This window comes from Schistocerca serialis, chromosome 3 (assembly GCF_023864345.2).
Source record: "Schistocerca serialis cubense isolate TAMUIC-IGC-003099 chromosome 3, iqSchSeri2.2, whole genome shotgun sequence".
NCBI lineage: Eukaryota > Metazoa > Arthropoda > Insecta > Orthoptera > Acrididae > Schistocerca > Schistocerca serialis.
This window is the reverse complement of record NC_064640.1, coordinates 933,719,538-933,738,964: the sequence shown is the minus strand read 5'-3', so window position 1 is coordinate 933,738,964 and position 19,427 is coordinate 933,719,538. Positions and strand designations below refer to the sequence as shown.

The 19,427-nt window shown below is 45.9% G+C and overlaps 1 protein-coding gene and 1 non-coding gene across 2 annotated transcripts in view; both read right to left on the bottom strand.

Moving 5' to 3' along the window:
* LOC126471209 (b(0,+)-type amino acid transporter 1) overlaps window positions 1-19,427 on the bottom strand; it is a 591,197-nt gene that overhangs the window by 332,917 nt on the left and 238,853 nt on the right. The gene's annotated exons all lie outside the window — the stretch shown is intronic.
* On the bottom strand, window positions 8,429-8,501 carry Trnaa-cgc (transfer RNA alanine (anticodon CGC)). The gene has a single exon. It is a non-coding gene; the product is annotated as a tRNA-Ala (tRNA).

Here is a 19,427-nt window from a genome sequence, read left to right as displayed (position 1 = left end):
TTTTTGGAAATTTATTTGCAATTTCTAAAGTCTTTCACCTTCCCTTTTTTATGCTTATGATGAAAATATTAATAAATACAATACATTGCACATTATTTCGGTGTATTTGCAGTGTTAGTAACTTAAGAATTGAAAATAAAAACTAGGAGAAGATTCCATATGCAGACTCGATCCCACGATCCTCCGTTATCATTTTGTCCTCTTTCCGCTGCGCTAACCGTTGCCTCAAACTTGCCTTAACAAGAACGGCTGATACCTCGACCGATCTGCGCCAAAAATGATATTTTTCTACACTTTTTTCAAAGAAAATTCCGCACTGGTTATGTGAATGATTTTTTCATACAGCCAGTGCGGAATTTTCTTTGAAAAAATGTCGAAGATTGGCTGTGGTTGCCCGCCCTACAAAACAACATTTTCCTATACGTTTGACCAGCTGGAGGTCCCACCTCCGTCACTTTCATTTCTGGCGAAGCCCTGCACATATCATAAATCTTGACAAAATCGGTGATGAGGAGTACGTTCGGTCCCCTTGATAGGCATAAGACATGGCCGCCAGCCAGCTGCCCAAGAGACTAAATCCGAGTCGTTCACTCAAGGCGCTCATAAAAGTGCCCCCCCCCCATTCTAAACCCGGCCATCTGCACCATCTGGCAACACTGTAGGATGTGGAATTGTCTTACGGACGTGTTGTGTGCTCAAGATGTTTAAAACGCATTTCGGCTATCTGTTAATGATATCACTACGATGGAATGTCAAAAGTAACTTGCGTCACTTTCTAACAGGCCAGTAAGAGCAAAACCTCCCAGAAACATTGCCACCAAAGAGTTTGTGTCTACGTCAAGATCAGAACAATTTACGTTCGAGAGTTTCCTCGCTGTACAGCGGCCACTGACCATTCGCGGCCGGGCTCTTTGCACCAGCCGCCATCCGACCAGATGATTGCGGCACGACGCACTTCGGCACGTTTCTGCTCTTGCACTGTTAGCGTAAAATTGCTTTTTAGTACAGTTTGATTTTCCGCTCGAAACAACTTCGATGAATCGATTGAGCACTATGCAGTTACACGAGACGCGTAGGTTGCTATGAGTGTATTTATCAACTATCATTTTCTTATTTGAAGTTCTAATATTTTCCGTGCAGTTACGTATTGTATTTTTCATACTTCAGTTTTATGACAGGTACTTAAGCGTTATTACACAGAGTCGCAAATAGAAACATTTCCAACATTTTAGGCGTATTGTTTCCTTTAGTTTTAATGGAATAGTGCAGGCACTGAAAGCAACTCGAAACATTTCGATCAAGTGGGGGCTAGTGTTATCGGACAAATCACGTCAGGAAAGGATTTTTTTAATGTTTAGTTTTAAGAAAAATCGCTCTGCCATGAACAATCTTCAACTTTCAGGAAGTTTCGAGAATATGACTATTACTATCTCTTTGCTTGAACGTCACAGTTCGCTCATTGAGCATTCCTGTGCAATATTGTTACTGATGACAAGTTATGAAGTCTTTACGTTAACTTCTTCACAAGAAATTAATGGCTAAGACCTAATAAAAGACATTTTCACGAGCACAGGCCCCTGCAGAGGAGTTCGGAATGCACAACACCCTTTTTGTGCCACTAGGTGCAAAATATTGTCTGCTCACACTTACCATTTGGTAGCGGTCATGTGCCTTGTTAGGGTTCATCCATTAATTCACTCTTAGGAAGTTAACGCAAAGGTATCGTAAATTGCCACCAGTAACAATATTGCACAGGAATTTTTAATGAGCGAACTGATGACGTTCAAGCGAAAATTTAGTAATAGTCTCCCGTTTTATTTTTGTAACTTTGAATTATAATACGCAATACTCCTACACCAAAACTCTGTACATAGCCTATTGGATGCAAATGCAGTTCCTCATATAAGTAAATTTTCGAGACTTCCTGAATGTGGAAAACCATTCATGCCAGAACGATTTTCCTTGAAACAGAAAAAGCGTTTCCAGTCATGATTTGCTCGATAGCACTTACCCAACATACAATACAAATGTTTCGAGCTGCTTCCGCCTCCTGCACGACTCCATTAGTCCCAAAACGAACAATTCGTTGGAAATGTTAAACTTTTTCCATTTGTGACTCTATTTCATAACGCTTAAACAACTGTCATAAGGCCGAAGTACGCAAAATGCAATACGTAACTGCACGGCGAATACTAGAACTGCGAATAAGGTTCAAATGGATCTGAGCACTATGGAACTTAACATCCATGGTCATCAGTCCCATAGAACTTGGAACTACTTAAACCTAACTAACCTAAGGACATCACGCACATCCATGCCCGAGGCAAGATTCGAACCGGCGATCGTAGCGGGCGCGAGGTTCCAGACTGAAGCGCCTAGAACCGCTCGGCCTGCGAATAAGAAAATGACAGTTGAGCAATACGCTTGTGGGAACCTACGCGTCTTGTGTAACTGTACTGTGTTCACTCGGTTTATCGAAGTCATTTCGCGCGGAAAATCAGACGGTAGTAAGAAAAAGGTTTATGGTAACGATAGGAGATCGAGAACAGGCAAAATGTGTCTTGCCTGGTCGGGTGGCGGCTGGCGTCAAAGCGCCCGGCGGCGAGTGGTCTGTGGCCCCTGTGAACGAGGAAACTCAGAAGAATAAACTATTATCGTGTTAACACAGCCACGAACTCTTTCGCAGAAATATTTCTAGAAGGTTTTGCTATTAGTGGTCTGTTGAAAAGTGATGCAAATTATCAAATGTTCGGATGTGTGTGAATTCCTAAGCGATCAAACTGCTGAGGTCATCGGTCCCTAGACTTACACACTACTTAAACTAACTTATGCTAATGACAACACACACACACACACACACACACACACACACACACACACACACACACAAATGCCCGAGGGAGGACTCGAACCTCAGGCGGGAGGGGCCGATGCAAATTATCTTTGAGTGATACCTTAGCAGACAGCCGAAACGTGATTTAAAAAAATAAAGGATTGGACTCAAACTTTGTGTCTACGCTGAGCGACGTTTCCCACTAGACAACGTGCAGATACACCACTGTAACATCTCTAGCAAAAGACCACACTACCTCCAGATCCTTCCACAGCCTACAGTGTTGCCAGATCGTGCAGATGGCAGGACTAATAATGACGGCCGCTCGGCTTTATGGGCACCTTAAGTGAACGACTCGGACGTCGTCTGTGTGGCAGCCGAGCGGCGGCCAGATTTTATGTCTTAAGACTGTACTACACATTCGGAATTTCATCAGTAAACCACTCTGCGATGGACAACGCCTCTCTTGTGGCTTCTGCGACTGGTGTCGCATAAGCATTTCCGTGACGCTTTCATGCTTACTACATTTGTGACGAATCGTACTGATCTTCTTTGGATCTGCTCTATTTTATCTGCCAGTCCTATTTTGTACAGATCACAGAGTGTCGACCAGTATTCAACTAATAATGAAATGATGATTCTATAAGCTACCTCATTTGGAGGTGGACAGTATTTCCTGAGAATTCTCCCAATGAAACTCAGTCTGGCGTCTGCCTTGCCTGCGATTAGCTTTATGTGGTCGTTTCAGGTAAATCATTACCTATCCTTTTCCCCACATAAGTAATGGATGTGGCTGCTTCCAATGATCATTTTGCAATCGTGTAATCATTTAATAATTACCTATTTATGCGCAATACGCTTATTTGTTTATATTGGGGATCAACAACCTACTGTGCACAAAGCGTTGCCGGCCGCTGTAGCCGAGCCGTTCTAGGCGCTTCAGTCCGGAACTGCGTTGCCGCTACAGTAGCAGGTTCGAATCCTGCCTCGGGCATGGATGTGTGTGATGTCCTTAGGTTAATTAGGTTTAAATAGTTCTAAGTCTAGGGGACTGATGACCTCAGATGTTAAGTCCCATAGTGCTAAGTGCCATTTGAACCAAAAAGCGTTGATCCTCAGCAGGTCTTCCTGCGTTTCGTTACATTGTTTTAGCGTTGAGACTTCTCAATAAATAAAAGTATCATCCGCGAAAAAGCGTCTTTCGATCTTATACGCTACGTCGTTTATACACACTGTGCAAAAAAGTGAGCCGAATTTCAAACTTATTCATCGCAATGGGAAACAATTATATGGCTTCGACAAAGTGACAAAGGTGCCTACAGCCTTCCTTTGTAATGATGTAAAAGCGGGGCGCTCTGCAACGTTACCCTCAGACTCGGCAATGCTTCAAATAGCAAGGTGTCTGCGCATGTGAAAAAAGCTCACTGCCAAGAAGTTCATGTGGGAAGTAAGGTGGGTTAATGATGTTACCTTGGCAGCAATTTCCAACAAGATTCTGCCTAATACCATCGTGGACGTGTGACACGATGGGAAGGTTGTCACATCCTCTCTAACCCACAATTAAACCCTACTTTTGACGTCTCTGCGATGGAAGTCAGAATTGCGACATTCAGCGTTGAAATCAAGCGGTTCTTCTATCGGTGGCCGAGGAAAACGTTTTAGACTCACCGCCTCTCAGTATCGATTCGAAAAGACCTAAGGGGATGACGTAAATGGCGTCAACGAAACCACCTCTTCCCTTGGGGCGATCATTCCCACACAGCCTCTTGGGCTCGTATTATATAGGGTGATTCAAAAAGAAAGGACATATTTCGGTACTTCGCGATTGAAAACGACATTTCGAAGTGCGACGAGCAACAGGACGACTTTATGTTACCTCCTGAGGGCTTTTCATATCGATTCTGAGAGGTGGTGCTTTTGAAATGTTTTCCTCGGCCACCGATAGGAGAACTGCTTGATTTCAACGCTGAATTCACGATTCTGATCTCCATCGCAAAGATGTCAAAAGTAGGGTTCCATTGTGGATAAAAAAGGTTGTGACAACTTTTCCATCGTGTTGCACGGCCACAGTGGCAATAGGCAGAATTGCGGTGAAATTTGGTGCCAATGTGACATCATTAACCCACCCTACTCCTTATATGAACTTCTGAGCTGTGGCCTTTTTTTCGCATGTGCAGGAACCTTGCTATTTGAAGCAACACCGATCCAGAGGGTAACGTCGCAGGGCGCCCCTATTTTGCATCATTACGGAAGAAGATTGTAGGCTCCTTTAAGCCGAATTTCAAACTTATGCGTCGCAATGGAAGACAATTACGGGGTTTCGAAGAAGTGACATTTTCTGATCAGGGTATAAATTGTGTCTGAAGACTTCTCTTTGTTATGAATAACTCCCTGGTTCTGTTTGCTAGGAACTTCATGAGATACAGTACTCCACGGCGTATACGTATTGAAGCTGTCCTTAGATAACCAGTGCAGGTGTACTGTAACAATTCCAAACCTGGCACAGAAAGCATTCTTAGCCACGCGTTGTGGCACACATTCCTTCGTTTCTGGCCCAACTTGATTGTCTTTCGGCCGTGGTGCTGGAGCAAATACACTACTGGCCATTAAAATTGCTACACCAAGAAGAAATGCAGATGATAAACGGGTATTCACTGGACAAATATATTATACTTGAACTGACATGTGATTACATTTTCACGCAGTTAGGGTCCATAGATCCTGAGAAATCAGTACCCAGAACTACCACCTCTGACCGTAATAACGGCCTTGATACGCCTGGTCATTGAGTAAAACAGAGCTTGGATGGCATGTACACGTACAGCCACCCACGCAGCTTCAACACGATACCACAGTTCATCAAGAGTAGTGACTGGCGTATTGTGACGAGCCAGTTGCTCGGCCACCATTGACCAGACGTTTTAAATTGGTGAGAGATCTGGAGAATGTGCTGGCCAGGGCAGCAGTCGAACATTTTCTGTATCCAGAGACGTCCGTATAGGACCTGCAATATGCGGTCGTGCATTATTCTGCTGCAATGTAGGGTTTCGCAGAGATCGAATGGAGGGTGGAGACATGGGTCGTAACACATCTACAATCCGAGCAACACATCCACTGTTCAAAATGCCGTCAATGCGAACAAGAGGTGACCGAGACGTGTAAACAATGGTACCCCATACCATCACGTCGGGTGATACGCCAGTGTGGCGATGACGAATACAAAAATGGTACAAGTGGCTCTGATGGTGCAAATGGCTCTGAGCACTATGGGACTTAACATCTATGGTCATCAGTCCCCTAGAACTTAGAACTACTTAAACCTAACTAACCTAAGGACAGCACACAAGTGGCTCTGAGCACTATGGGACTTAACATTTATGGTCATCAGTCCCCTAGAACTTAGAACTACATAAACCTAACTAACCTAAGGACAACACACAACACCCAGTCATCGCGAGGCAGAGAAACTCCCTGACCCCGCCATGACGAATACACGCTTCCAATGTGCGTTCACCACGATGTCGCCAAACACGGATGCGACTATCATGATGCTGTAAACAGAACCTGGATTCATCCGAAAAAATGACGTTTTGCCATTCGTGCACCCAGGTTCGTCGTTGAGTACACCATCGCAGGCGCTCCTGTCTGTGATGCAGCGTCAAGGGTAACCGCAGCCATGGTCTCCGAGCTGATAGTCCATGCTGCTGCAAACGTCGTCGAACTGTTCGTGCAGATGGTTGTTGTCTTGCAAACGTCCCCATCTGTTGACTCAGGGATCTAGACGTGGCTGCACGATCCGTTACAGCCATGCGGATAAGATGCCTGTCATCTCAACTGCTAGTGATACGAGGCCGTTGGGATCCAGCACGGCGTCTCGTATTACCCTCCTGAACCCACCGATTCCATATTCTGCTAACAGTCATTGGATCTCGACCAACGCGAGCAGCAATGTCGCGATACAATAAACCGCAATCGCGATAGGCTACAATCCGACCTTTATCAAAGTCGGAAACGTGATGGTACGCATTTCTCCTCCTTACACGAGGCACCACAACAACGTTTCACCAGGCAACGACGGTCTACTGCTGTTTGTGTATGAGAAATCGGTTGGAAACTTTCCTCATGTCAACACGTTGTAGGTGTCGCCACCGGCGCCAACCCTGCGTGAATGCTCTGAAAAGCTAATCATTTGCACAGCATCTTCTTCCTGTCGGTTAAATTTCGCGTCTGTAGCACGTCATCTTCGTGGTGTATCAATTTTAATGGCCAGTAGTGTATCTTGTGAGCTGAAATGCTTGCGATTCCTGGTAAACCTGAAGCCCAGTATGCGTCAATTACACATGTGAAATTTGCCACTTACTTGGAGCATTCGATACTTCGTCATATCGGCATTGCACCCCTTGTTAAGCTCGGCGAAAGAGACAGAAATTGCGCTAAATGATCTCCAAGGACACGCTAAACACTAATCTACACTCCCCATGCAGTTACCTTCCACTCTACATCGTTTTACACAGTATCCAAGTGCCTCGATTTAGCGTTGACGCACAGGTGCCTAATGTTTTGAACGGTGAACTTCTGAAAATATACACAAACATGTCTTACAACCTCTTATTCCGCATCTTCACTTTACCGTTGAATACTTGCTAAAGACCGAGAGATAAAATTGGCCATGTCATCTTGCCGAATACTGTACTCCAGAAACGAATCTTCTAAATGTCATACTATGAATATCAGCGGCAGAGACTATAGAAAGAGTGCTTCGTACGTGCCAGAGCTGTTAATGCGCTTGTACAAATTGCGAAGCTTGAATCTGGATCAGTGCCACAACTGCAACCTCAGTTGCACCTCGTAAACAGTGATATGTCTGCCCACTTCTCACACATTACGGTCCCTCAGCTGTGTTGACTATACAGACACAGATACATTACAGCCACTTAAAAAATTCAATTAAAGCTTCTGTGGTTTGCCATAAATCACTGCGTTACGTATTCGATTGTTTAGACAGTTTTCTCATGTCAGCCAGATCGTTACCGTCAGCAACAATTACGTCCTTTTCGCACTTCTACTCTGTTTCTACTTGCTGACAAATGGTACTGTGTGAGGATGTTTCGTAATACGTGCTGTACCTCAGAAACGATAACTTAGTTTTCCGATCCTCAGAAACTATCAAATACAATCTGGCCATAGGGAAGTGAATATCTTTTCTGGACACGGGAATTCGCAAAAGAATTTTTTCAGTGTCATTACGGAAGGAAATGATCAAAAGCTTTTTTATCTAAGATAGCTTTTCAATATATTTAGGCGAATAATTCGCAGGATGTGTAGTTGTATCTCATTAATTTTATTCACAAAGCGGTAAATAATACTGTTATTGCAGTACGAACAAGCAGCATCACTACTTTATGATGATCAAACCAATTTGGAGGAGGAGGAGGTCAGTGTTTAACGTCCCATCGACAACGAGGTCATTAGAGACGGAGCGCAAGCTCGGGTGAGGGAAGGATGGGGAAGGAAATCGGCCGTGCCCTTTCAAAGGAACCATCCCGGCATTTGCCTGAAGCGATTTAGGGAAATCACGGAAAACCTAAATCAGGATGGCCGGAGACGGGATTGAACCGTCGTCCTCCCGAATGCGAGTCCAGTGTGCTAACCACTGCACCACCTCGCTTGGTTTCATGTTGTTTAATTTCTGACGACAACATTCTTGCGGATATACGAAACTCAACTTCACCTTTTCTCGGACGACATCCTGCGAACCATGGATGAAAGGCAATAAGCAGAGTCCGTATTCCTAGATTTCCGGAAAGCTTTTGACACAGAGTCGTACTGCAGACTGTTGACGAAGGTCTGTGCATTCAGATTAGGTTCTCAGATACGTGAGTGACTTGTAGATTATGTAAGTATAGAACCCAGTGCGTTCTTTTGGACGGTGCGTTTTTATCAGAGACAAGGGTATCGTCAAGAGTGTTCCATGGAAGCGTGTAGGACCACTCTTGTTCTCTGACGGATAGGGTGAACAGCAAGCTATGGCTGTTTGCTGATGACACTGATGCAGACGAGTACAGAAAACAATCCTGTTAGTGGTGTCCTGCTCGACACAAAATGGTTCAAATGGCTCTGAGCACTATGGGACTTAACGTCTGAGCTCATCAGTCCCCTAGAACTTAGCACTACTTAAACCTAACTAACCTAAGGACATCACACACATCCATGTCCGAGGCAGGATTCGAAACTGCGACCGTAGCGGTCACGCGGTTCCAGACTGTAGCGCCTAGAACCGCTCGGCAACTCCGGCCGGCTGCTCGACACAGTCGCGGCAAATAAGTAGCTGGGTGTGACGTTGCGAAGCAATACGAAATGGAACTAGCACATAAGGTCGGTTGGAGGGAAGACGAATGGTCGATTTCGGTTTACTGCGAGAGTCAAATGGTTCAAATGGCTCTGAGCACTGTGGGCCTTAACATCTGAGGTCATCAGTCCCCTAGAACTTAGAACTACTTAAACCCATCTAACCTAAGGACATCACACACATCCATGTCCGAGGCAGGATTCGAAACTGCGACCGTAGCGGTCACGCGGTTCCAGACTGTAGCGCCTAGAACCGCTCGACAACTCCGGCCGGCTGCTCGACACAGTCGCGGCAAATAAGTAGCTGGGTGTGACGTTGCGAAGCAATACGAAATGGAACTAGCACATAAGGTCGGTTGGAGGGAAGACGAATGGTCGATTTCGGTTTACTGCGAGAGTTCAAATGGCTCTGAGCACTGTGGGCCTTAACATCTGTAGTCATCAGTCCCCTAGAACTTAGAACTACTTAAACCTAACTAACCTAAGCACATCACACACATCCATGCCCGAGGCAGGATTCGAACCTGCGACCGTAGCAGTCGCGCGGTTCCGGACTGCGCGCCTATACTGCGAGAGTAACTGATCTATAGAGGAGACCGCGTATAGAAAACTTGTCCGACCAATTTTCGAGGACTGCTTAAGTATTTGGGATCCCAAGCAGGTCAGGTTAAAGCAAGACATCGAAGTAATTGAGAGGCGTACTACTAGATTTGTTACCTGTAGGTTCGATCAACATGCGAGTATTACGGGGACTTCTCGTGATCTCAAATGCGATTCCCTGGAGTGAAGATGACGTTTTCTTCCCGAAACACTATTTGGAAAGTTTAGAGAAGGAGCATTTGCGGCAGACTCCAGAACAATCCTACTGCCACAAACAAATATTTCGCCTTAAGGACTGAGAAGACAAGAGAATCAGGAATCGTGCGGAAACATAGAGTCGTTTTTCCCTCGATCCATTTGCAACGGAGACAGGAAAGGGCATTATTACCAGTGGTTCATGGTACCCTACGCTATGCACCGTCTAATGCCTTGCAAAGTATGTAGAGGGGTGGACAAGAACATGGAAACTAAACAAACATAACACATTATCATGCCTAGTACGGTGTAGGAAAACCGTTGGTATTCAAAACAGCCTCCCGTCGTCTCCGAATAGATAAATAGGAGTATGGCTTTCAAGGGACTATTCCACCATTCGACCTGCAAAATAAAGGCAAGACAGATAACGATCATGGAGGTGGATAGCGGATGCGCACCCTTCTCTCCAAAGCACACAGGTTAGTAATATTGAGACGTGGTGATTGTGGTGGTCAGGGGAGATGCCACACTTGATTTTCATATTCACAAAACCAGTCCCTGGCGATGCCAGCTATGTGAACAGGGGTTCTGTCATCTTGAAACACAGCATGACCGTCGGGGAACAAACATTCTACCACGGGATGGACACGAACAGCAAAAATAGCCGCATAATACACTACTGGCCATTAAAATTGCTACACCACGAAGATGATGTAATACAGACGCGAAATTTTACCGACAGGGAGAAGATGCTGTGATATGCAAATGATTAGCTTTTCAGAGCATTCACACAAGGTTGGCGCCGGTGGCGACACCTATAACGTGCTGACATGAGGAAAGTTTCCAACCGATTTCTCATAGAAAAACAGCAGTTGACCGGCGTTGCCTGGTGAAACGTTGTTGCGATGCCTCGTGTAAAGAGGAGAAATGCGTACCATCACGCTTCCGACTTTGATAAAGGTCGGATTGTAGCCTATGGCGATTGCGGTTTATCGTATCGCGATATTGCTGCTCGCGTTGGTCGAGATCCAATGACTGTTAGCAGAATATGGAACCGGTGGGCTCATGAGGGTAATACGGAACGCCGTGCTGGATCCCAACGGCCTCGTATCACTAGCAGTCGAGATGACAGGCATCTTATGCGCATGGCTGTAACGGATCGTGCAGCCACGTCTCGATACCTGAGTCAACAGATGGGGACGTTTGCAAGACAACAACCATCTGCACGAACAGTTCGACGACGTTTGCAGCAGCATGGACTATCATCTCGGAAACCAAGGCTGCGGTTACCCTTGACGCTGCATCACAGACAGGAGCGCCTGCGATGGTGTACTCAACGACGAGCCTGGGTGCACGAATGGCAAAACGTCATGTTTTCGGATGAATCCAGGTTCTGTTTACAGCATCATGATGGTCGCATCCGTGTTTGGCGACATCGTGGTGAACGCACATTGGAAGCGTGTATTCGTCATCGCCATACTGGCGTATCACCAGGCGTGATGATATGGGGTGCAATTGGTTACACGTTTCGGTCACCTCTTGTTCGCATTGACGGCACTTTGAACGGTAGACGTTACATTTCAGATGTGTTACGACCCGTGACTCTACCCTCCATTCGATCCCTGCGAAACCCTACATTTCAGCAGGATAAAGCACGACCGCATGTTGCAGGTCCTGTACGGGCCTTTCTGCATACAGAAAATGTTCGACTGCTGCCCTGGCCAGCACATTCTCCAGATCTCTCACCAATTTAAAACGTCTGGTCAATGGTGGCCGAGCAACTGGCTCGTCACAATACGCCAGTCGCTACTCTTGATGAACTGTGGTATCGTGTTGAAGCTGCATGGGTAGCTGTACCTGTACACGCCATCCAAGCTCTGTTCGACTCCATGCCCAGGCGTATCAAGGCCGTCATTACGGCCAAAGGTGGTTGTTATGGGTACTGATTTCTCAGGATCTATGCACCCAAATTGCGTAAAAATGTAATCACATGCCATTTCTAGTATAATATATGTGTCCAATGAATACCCGTTTATCATCTGCATTTGTTCTTGATGTAGCAATTTTAATGGCCAGTAGTGTACTTGGTAGTAATGCTACCTTGCAAAACAACCATGGGGCTCATGAAATAACACACTATGGCTGCCAAAATCACCGAACCTCCACCATGTTTCACTACCAGTATGTTAACCGGGCCAGAAGTTGGAAAAATGGTGCAACAAGGCTCATCTGACCAAATGTCTTTCTTCCATTGCTCCATAGTCCAGGTTTTACGGCGCAGGCGGCTCGTTTTCCTGTTACGGGCATTTGAATCACTGATGAGTGGTTTTGTAATTCCAACTCACCTTGCTGTTTCCCGCTTCGGGAGCTCCCTTCGTTTTCTTTTGGTGCTGACCGGGTTCGCGAGTGCGACACTGTTCTACAATGATTTTAGCAGCTGTCATCCTCTTAGTTTTCGACACAATTCTCTTCAATGATCGTCTGTCACTCTCACTCAACATACTCTTTTGCCCGCTTAGTGGATGTTTTGTTTCCTATTTCCCTGTATACAGTCTGATTTTCGATGTGGTGCCTCTCGAAACATCGAATACTTCGGCTACATTAGTTACAGAAGCACCCACCATGCAAGCGTCAATAATTTGACCATGTTCGAATTTGGTTAGCTCCGACATAATGCACACAAAACTACACAGAACACTGTTCTGACCACGTCTAACACTTGCAGCGTATTGAGGGCACAGAACAATTTGCGTTCGTGGCCAGTTAATCAGCGCCCCTTGCAGGCTTGACTATCATCTGCATTTGTGTTCAAGCAAGCGTTTCTCGCGGTTTTCACATGTTTTTGTCCAACCACTGCATGTAGATGCAGAAGTAGAATACGTGGAATTTCTACTTGTAAAAAGGGTTCAGGATGAAAATAACAAGCCTCGCGTCTCACAAGAAGGAACATTGCCGTCAGAAGGAATTTTAGATGAGATGTACAGGTGCACCACATGTCTCCGAACAGACGATGGTACGAATATGAGCACACCAAAGCAGTTCACAGAACTCTGTAAGACCATTTTATAGAAGGGAGGCTTCTCTTGGATGCTCCATATCCCAGCTGTATAGGAGATGGGAAAACTTGTGAATGGTGCCATCACATGCGCAAGGCGTTTGGCAATGAAGCGTACCACGGTAATTTTTCAGGACTAACAGCTTCTAGTTACGGCTCGGATGTCGTTCCGTTGAAAATTGTGGAATTGCGTTCCCCTCACCTCGCCTACCCTTTCCCTTCCGTATGTGACAAACAAGTTAAAAGGGAGGCTATTTCTCACCCAAGAAGACATACTAAGAGCGTAGAAGGGTAAGTGCGAAAAACCGCGCGATCACTACGGTCGCAGGTTCGAAAAAATGGTTCAAATGGCTCTGAGCACTATGGGACTTATCTTCTAAGGTCGTCAGTCCCCTAGAACTTAGAATTATTTAAACCTAACTAACCTAAGGACATCACACACATCCATGCCCGAAGCAGGATTCGAACCTGCGACCGTAGCGGTCACGCAGTTCAAGACTAGAGCGCCTTTAACCGCTTGGCCATCCCGGCCGGCTGGTCGCAGGTTCGAATCCTGCCTGGGGCATGGATGTGTGTGATGGCCTTAGGTTAGTTAGGTTTAAGTAGTGCTAAGTTCTAGGGGACTGATGACCTCAGAAGTTAAGTCCTATAGTGCTCAGAGCCATTTGAACCATTTCAAGTGCTAATAACTTCCTGAAGAAATCAGTTTTGGTTCGAGGACTGGTTGTTTAGGAATCAAAAGTGTATGTTGCGCAATGAAAAGCATTTTGAAAAAAGCTGTGGAAGTTAAAGGTGTGACGTAGAAAGTTTTTGTTCTACACTCCTGGAAATGGAAAAAAGAACACATTGACACCGGTATGTCGGACCCACCATACTTGCTCCGGACACTGCGAGAGGGCTGTACAAGCAATGATCACACGCACGGCACAGCGGACACACCAGGAACCGCGGTGTTGGCCGTCGAATGGCGCTAGCTGCGCAGCATTTGTGCACCGCCGCCGTCAGTGTCAGCCAGTTTGCCGTGGCATACGGAGCTCCATCGCAGTCTTTAACACTGGTAGCATGCCGCGACAGCGTGGACGTGAACCGTATGTGCAGTTGACGGACTTTGAGCGAGGGCGTATAGTGGGCATGCGGGAGGCCGGGTGGACGTACCGCCGAATTGCTCAACACGTGGGGCGTGAGGTCTCCACAGTACATCGATGTTGTCGCCAGTGGTCGGCGGAAGGTGCACGTGCCCGTCGACCTGGGACCGGACCGCAGCGACGCACGGATGCACGCCAAGACCGTAGGATCCTACGCAGTGCCGTAGGGGACCGCACCGCCACTTCCCAGCAAATTAGGGACACTGTTGCTCCTGGGGTATCGGCGAGGACCATTAGCAACCGTCTCCATGAAGCTGGGCTACGGTCCCGCACACCGTTAGGCCGTCTTCTGCTCACGCCCCAACATCGTGCAGCCCGCCTCCAGTGGTGTCGCGACAGGCGTGAATGGAGGGACGAATGGAGACGTGTCGTCTTCAGCGATGAGAGTCGCTTCTGCCTTGGTGCCAATGATGGTCGTATGCGTGTTTCGCGCCGTGCAGGTGAGCGCCACAATCAGGACTGCCTACGACCGAGGCACACAGGGCCAACACCCGGCATCATGGTGTGAGGAGCGATCTCCTACACTGGCCGTACACCACTGGTGATCGTCGAGGGGACACTGAATAGTGCACGGTACATCCAAACCGTCATCGAACCCATCGTTCTACCATTCCTAGACCGGCAAGGGAACAGCAATGCCCGTGCCACCCAACGTGCTCTAGAAGGTGTAAGTCAACTACCCTGGCCAGCAAGATCTCCGGATCTGTCCCCCATTGAGCATGTTTGGGACTGGATGAAGCGTCGTCTCACGCGGTCTGCACGTCCAGCACGAACGCTGGTCCAACTGAGGCGCCAGGTGGAAATGGCATGGCAAGCCGTTCCACAGGACTACATCCAGCATCTCTACGATCGTCTCCATGGTAGAATAGCAGCCTGCATTGCTGCGAAAGGTGGATATACACTGTACTAGTGCCGACATTGTGCATGCTCTATTGCCTGTGTCTATGTGCCTGTGGTTCTGTCAGTGTGATCATGTGATGTATCTGATCCCAGGAATGTGTCAATAAAGTTTCCCCTTCCTGGGACAATGAATTCACGGTGTTCTTATTTCAATTTCCAGGAGTGTATTTTATCTTAAGAGCTGACAGGCAAAGTCATTATTCACCTTAAATGCATTAGGTCACCGACAGTTTGTTGGCGCTGTGCTAGTGACATCTGAGAAACCAAGTTCTTTGGAAGAGGCTTCCTTCGTGCTAACAGCCCCTAACTGATACTCGCTGGGAGGAGAAAGGTTATGGAGACCGATTTCAACTTGATGTACGGAATGTACTAAAAGTGTACATGTAACAACAAATATAATATACGTGATTGGGATAGTTCACAACTCACTTATTTCGTAGTTTACTTGCATGACAAAGTCTGAGAAAAATTCGTCAATTATAGTCATGTAGATCTCTTTAAGTATTTAAGCCATTACACCTAGATCGCTCTTTAGCACAATAAGTAATTATGTAAAGAAATAAAACATATGTGCATAATTTTGGATACTTGCTACTTGCCAAATGGGGAATATCGGAAATTCTTATTTTTGCATATATATTTTTTTGCACACATACGCACACACACTCACACACACACACACACACACACACACACACACACACACACACACACACAAACACACACACACACATATATATATATATATATATATATATGCAAAAATAAGAATTTCCAGTATTCGCCATTTGGCAAGTAGCAAGAGGGCTATTCCGAAAGTAAGGTCCGATCTGTCGTGAAATGAAAAACACAGTGAAAATCAAAAATGTTTCGTTTTTAACATTTAGCAACACCTTCCAACTACGTCCGAACACAGTCGCCCCTCCGACTGAGAAATTTGTCACAGCATTGTACCAATTTTCCAATATCCTTGTTAGAGAAGTCAACCTCCAGTACTTTCTGCCAGTTCTCTGCTCTGATCTACAGCTTGTTGTCTGTGCCCAAATGTTGTTTTCATTGCTAGCGGCTCATGTAAGCAGGAATGAAAATCAGGGGGAGCCAAGTTCTGACTGTGCAGTGGATGATCAAACACTTCCAATCGAAAACGCTGCAGGAGCGTCGTCATTGCCCCTGCAGTGTGCGGCTGGGAATTTCATGAAGTAGTCCGCCCACGGTAGCTGATTGGTCAGCGCGACAGAATGTCATTGCTAAGGGCCCGGGTTCGATTCCCGGCTGGGTCGGAGATTCTCTCCGCTCAGGGACTGGGTGTTGTGTTGTCCTAATCATCATCATTTCATCCCGATCGACGTGCAAGTCTCCGAAGTGGCGTCAAATCGAAAGACTTGCACCCGGCGAACGGTCTACCCGACGGGAGGCCCGAGTCACGCGACATCATGAAGAAGGAAATGCATGACATGCAGATTGTGTGGGCTGCATGACAACAGGCGATATCTCTCACAGGCATTCATGTTTGGCGAGAAACACTATTTTCTAGGCATCCTTAAGCGCTCACTGCGCGCTCTGAATTGAAAAGGGTGACGTGACGCGATCTATGGGCAAACTACGGACACTGTGCAACACATCTATGCAAAGCTTCATCGGATTTTCACTGTGGTTTCAATTTGACGAACGAACGGACCTTACCTTCCGATTCATTCCTGTTAGCAAACTGAAATTTATTAAAGAACATCTTCTAAACAAATCGAAATTCTTTCTACGTCAGTGTCTGAATTAAAAGAAAAAGGTGAATATTGGAAATTATTTAACTTTAAATTCAGAGCACTGGCATAGAAAGAATTTCAATCTGTTTAGAAGATGTCTCTTACTAAAATTCAATCTTCTAACAGCATTGGAAAAGTCTTAAATTTCAAGTTACATGTTAAAGCAATCGAAATCGGTGACAGTGTTCCAACACATGTCCAACAATTAATCCTTCGCAAATTCTAGCAGAGTCTCGACAGGCATTCTGATACACTTGACATACGTAGCAGTGGAAGCTTATCGAGCTTGACTTTATTTGGCCGGTCTCTATTTCAAATGGCGTAGCTATTGACTACCTCTGTGGAGTAATCGTATAAAGTAGCTCATCTTTCAGATTACGGCTAAAGTCTCTCATTCTGCGCAGTTTAAAGCATGGCTCATCTTTATCGTCTGTCTCCAAGATGCTCTGCCCTGAGCTGTGTGTGGATTACATCCCTCATCTTCTCCTGGTTCTTTATCGGTTTCATTCACATTTTCCCCTCGCACTCACATTTCCATGCTGGGGTAGACTGAAGGTCCTTTTCCATAACGCGGTTAAATCATCTCAACGAGTTCTCTCGCTTTTGTCGGCTTACTGTCTGGTAGATATGGCATTAATTTTTAACCAGAATTTTTAGGCCACTTACAGCCCAGAATTTAAGCTCTATCTTCTTAACGTGCAATTTCTGTCCAGTGTAATTTGTCAATTTGCCCTACTCTCAGGCGTCTAACGCTATATATCCTCTATCCCACATATTTTCTCACTGATCCTAATGAACTCTGGCTAGCACAGGATATTGTGATAGTTCTCTTTGTGTACGTTTGTACCTGTATCCTGTCTGAGAGATGGTGTAATAAAGCAATTGAACCGAGTGTCATTTACGGCTCGTTGTTGTCAGGAATTGCGATAATCCTTGTAGCACACTGTATGAGCCATTTTCCCGCTCATCTATAGCTTCCTTCTTAAAACGCCTAAATACTAAACACTCAGTCTGCTTCCTATGGCAGCACAAATGTAGAGGGTCAAATAGTATGGAATTTCAAACCATCAGGTTGTGATCGTATAGACGTATCGTGACATGAAAATTAACGTACGGTCAATTTAAAAACTGACTGACAGGATACAAGTCTGTTTCTTCGAAACACAACTGAAATCTTCTAGCAGGATTTGGATGATACCAATGGTGAGTGTGACAGGGAAGAAGCTGCGACCCTCCAGGAGAGCGAGGACACTGGAAGGATTCTGTGCGGTCAATACCAACCCTGAGCGTCCCAGGCCACTGCTTCACCGCCAATTGCCTAATAGCAGGCTAGTTGGTATGCGCGGAGCTTCCTTGACAACTCAGGGAAACGCTAATTACTTGACAGATGCTCACAGATGGCCAACAATCTCACCGCTTTCAATCTACAGTCACAACAAAAATTTTCATCGAAACAAACGAACAGCAAATTTCCTGAGCTAAACAAGTGCCCTTCCTCGCATCATATTCGCGACTTTTTATTGCTTGAAAGAATTAACTCGATTACAGTTAACCGCAGTACTGAAATCAGAAACAATTTTTTTAACCGGACCAGTAAAACTATTCTAGATGCAGTGACATCAGTTAGAAGCCCAGTGACATCCCTGAAAAGCGATATGAGAAGGGAGACAGACAGTCAGTGGGAAATATTCTGGTAACAAATAAAATATATACGTTGGAAACCTCTAAAAAATTGTGCTGTACATGATGTAAGATTGTTTCACTGTTTTGGATCACTAAAAAGATGAACAAATTCAAAATAACCTGCCTGTTTAACCAGTAGGATAATTATCGATGTGCTCTCTGAAATGATGTGGGAAATATGGGGGAAAGATGTGAAATTATTCAGTGAAAAGCTACTGCTGAAATTGTGAGAGCCAGTTTTCGAAATGGACACATTCTTCTGTTTCGAAAATACACTCCTGGAAATTGAAATAAGAACACCGTGAATTCATTGTCCCAGGAAGGGGAAACTTTATTGACACATTCCTGGGGCCAGATACATCACATGATCACACTGACAGAACCACAGGCACATAGACACAGGCAACAGAGCATGCACAATGTCGGCACTAGTACAGTGTATATCCACCTTTCGCAGCAATGCAGGCTGCTATTCTCCCATGGAGACGATCGTAGAGATGCTGGATGTAGTCCTGTGGAACGGCTTGCCATGCCATTTCCACCTGGCGCCTCAGTTGGACCAGCGTTCGTGCTGGACGTGCAGACCACGTGAGACGACGCTTCATCCAGTCCCAAACATGTTCAATGGGGGACAGATCCGGAGATCTTGCTGGCCAGGGTAGTTGACTTACACCTTCTAGAGCACGTTGGGTGGCACGGGATACATGCGGACGTGCATTGTCCTGTTGGAACAGCAAGTTCCCTTGCCGGTCTAGGAATGGTAGAACGATGGGTTCGATGACGGTTTGGATGTACCGTGCACTATTCAGTGTCCCCTCGACGATCACCAGTGGTGTACAGCCAGTGTAGGAGATCGCTCCCCACACCATGATGCCGGGTGTTGGCCCTCTGTGCTTCGGTCGTATGCA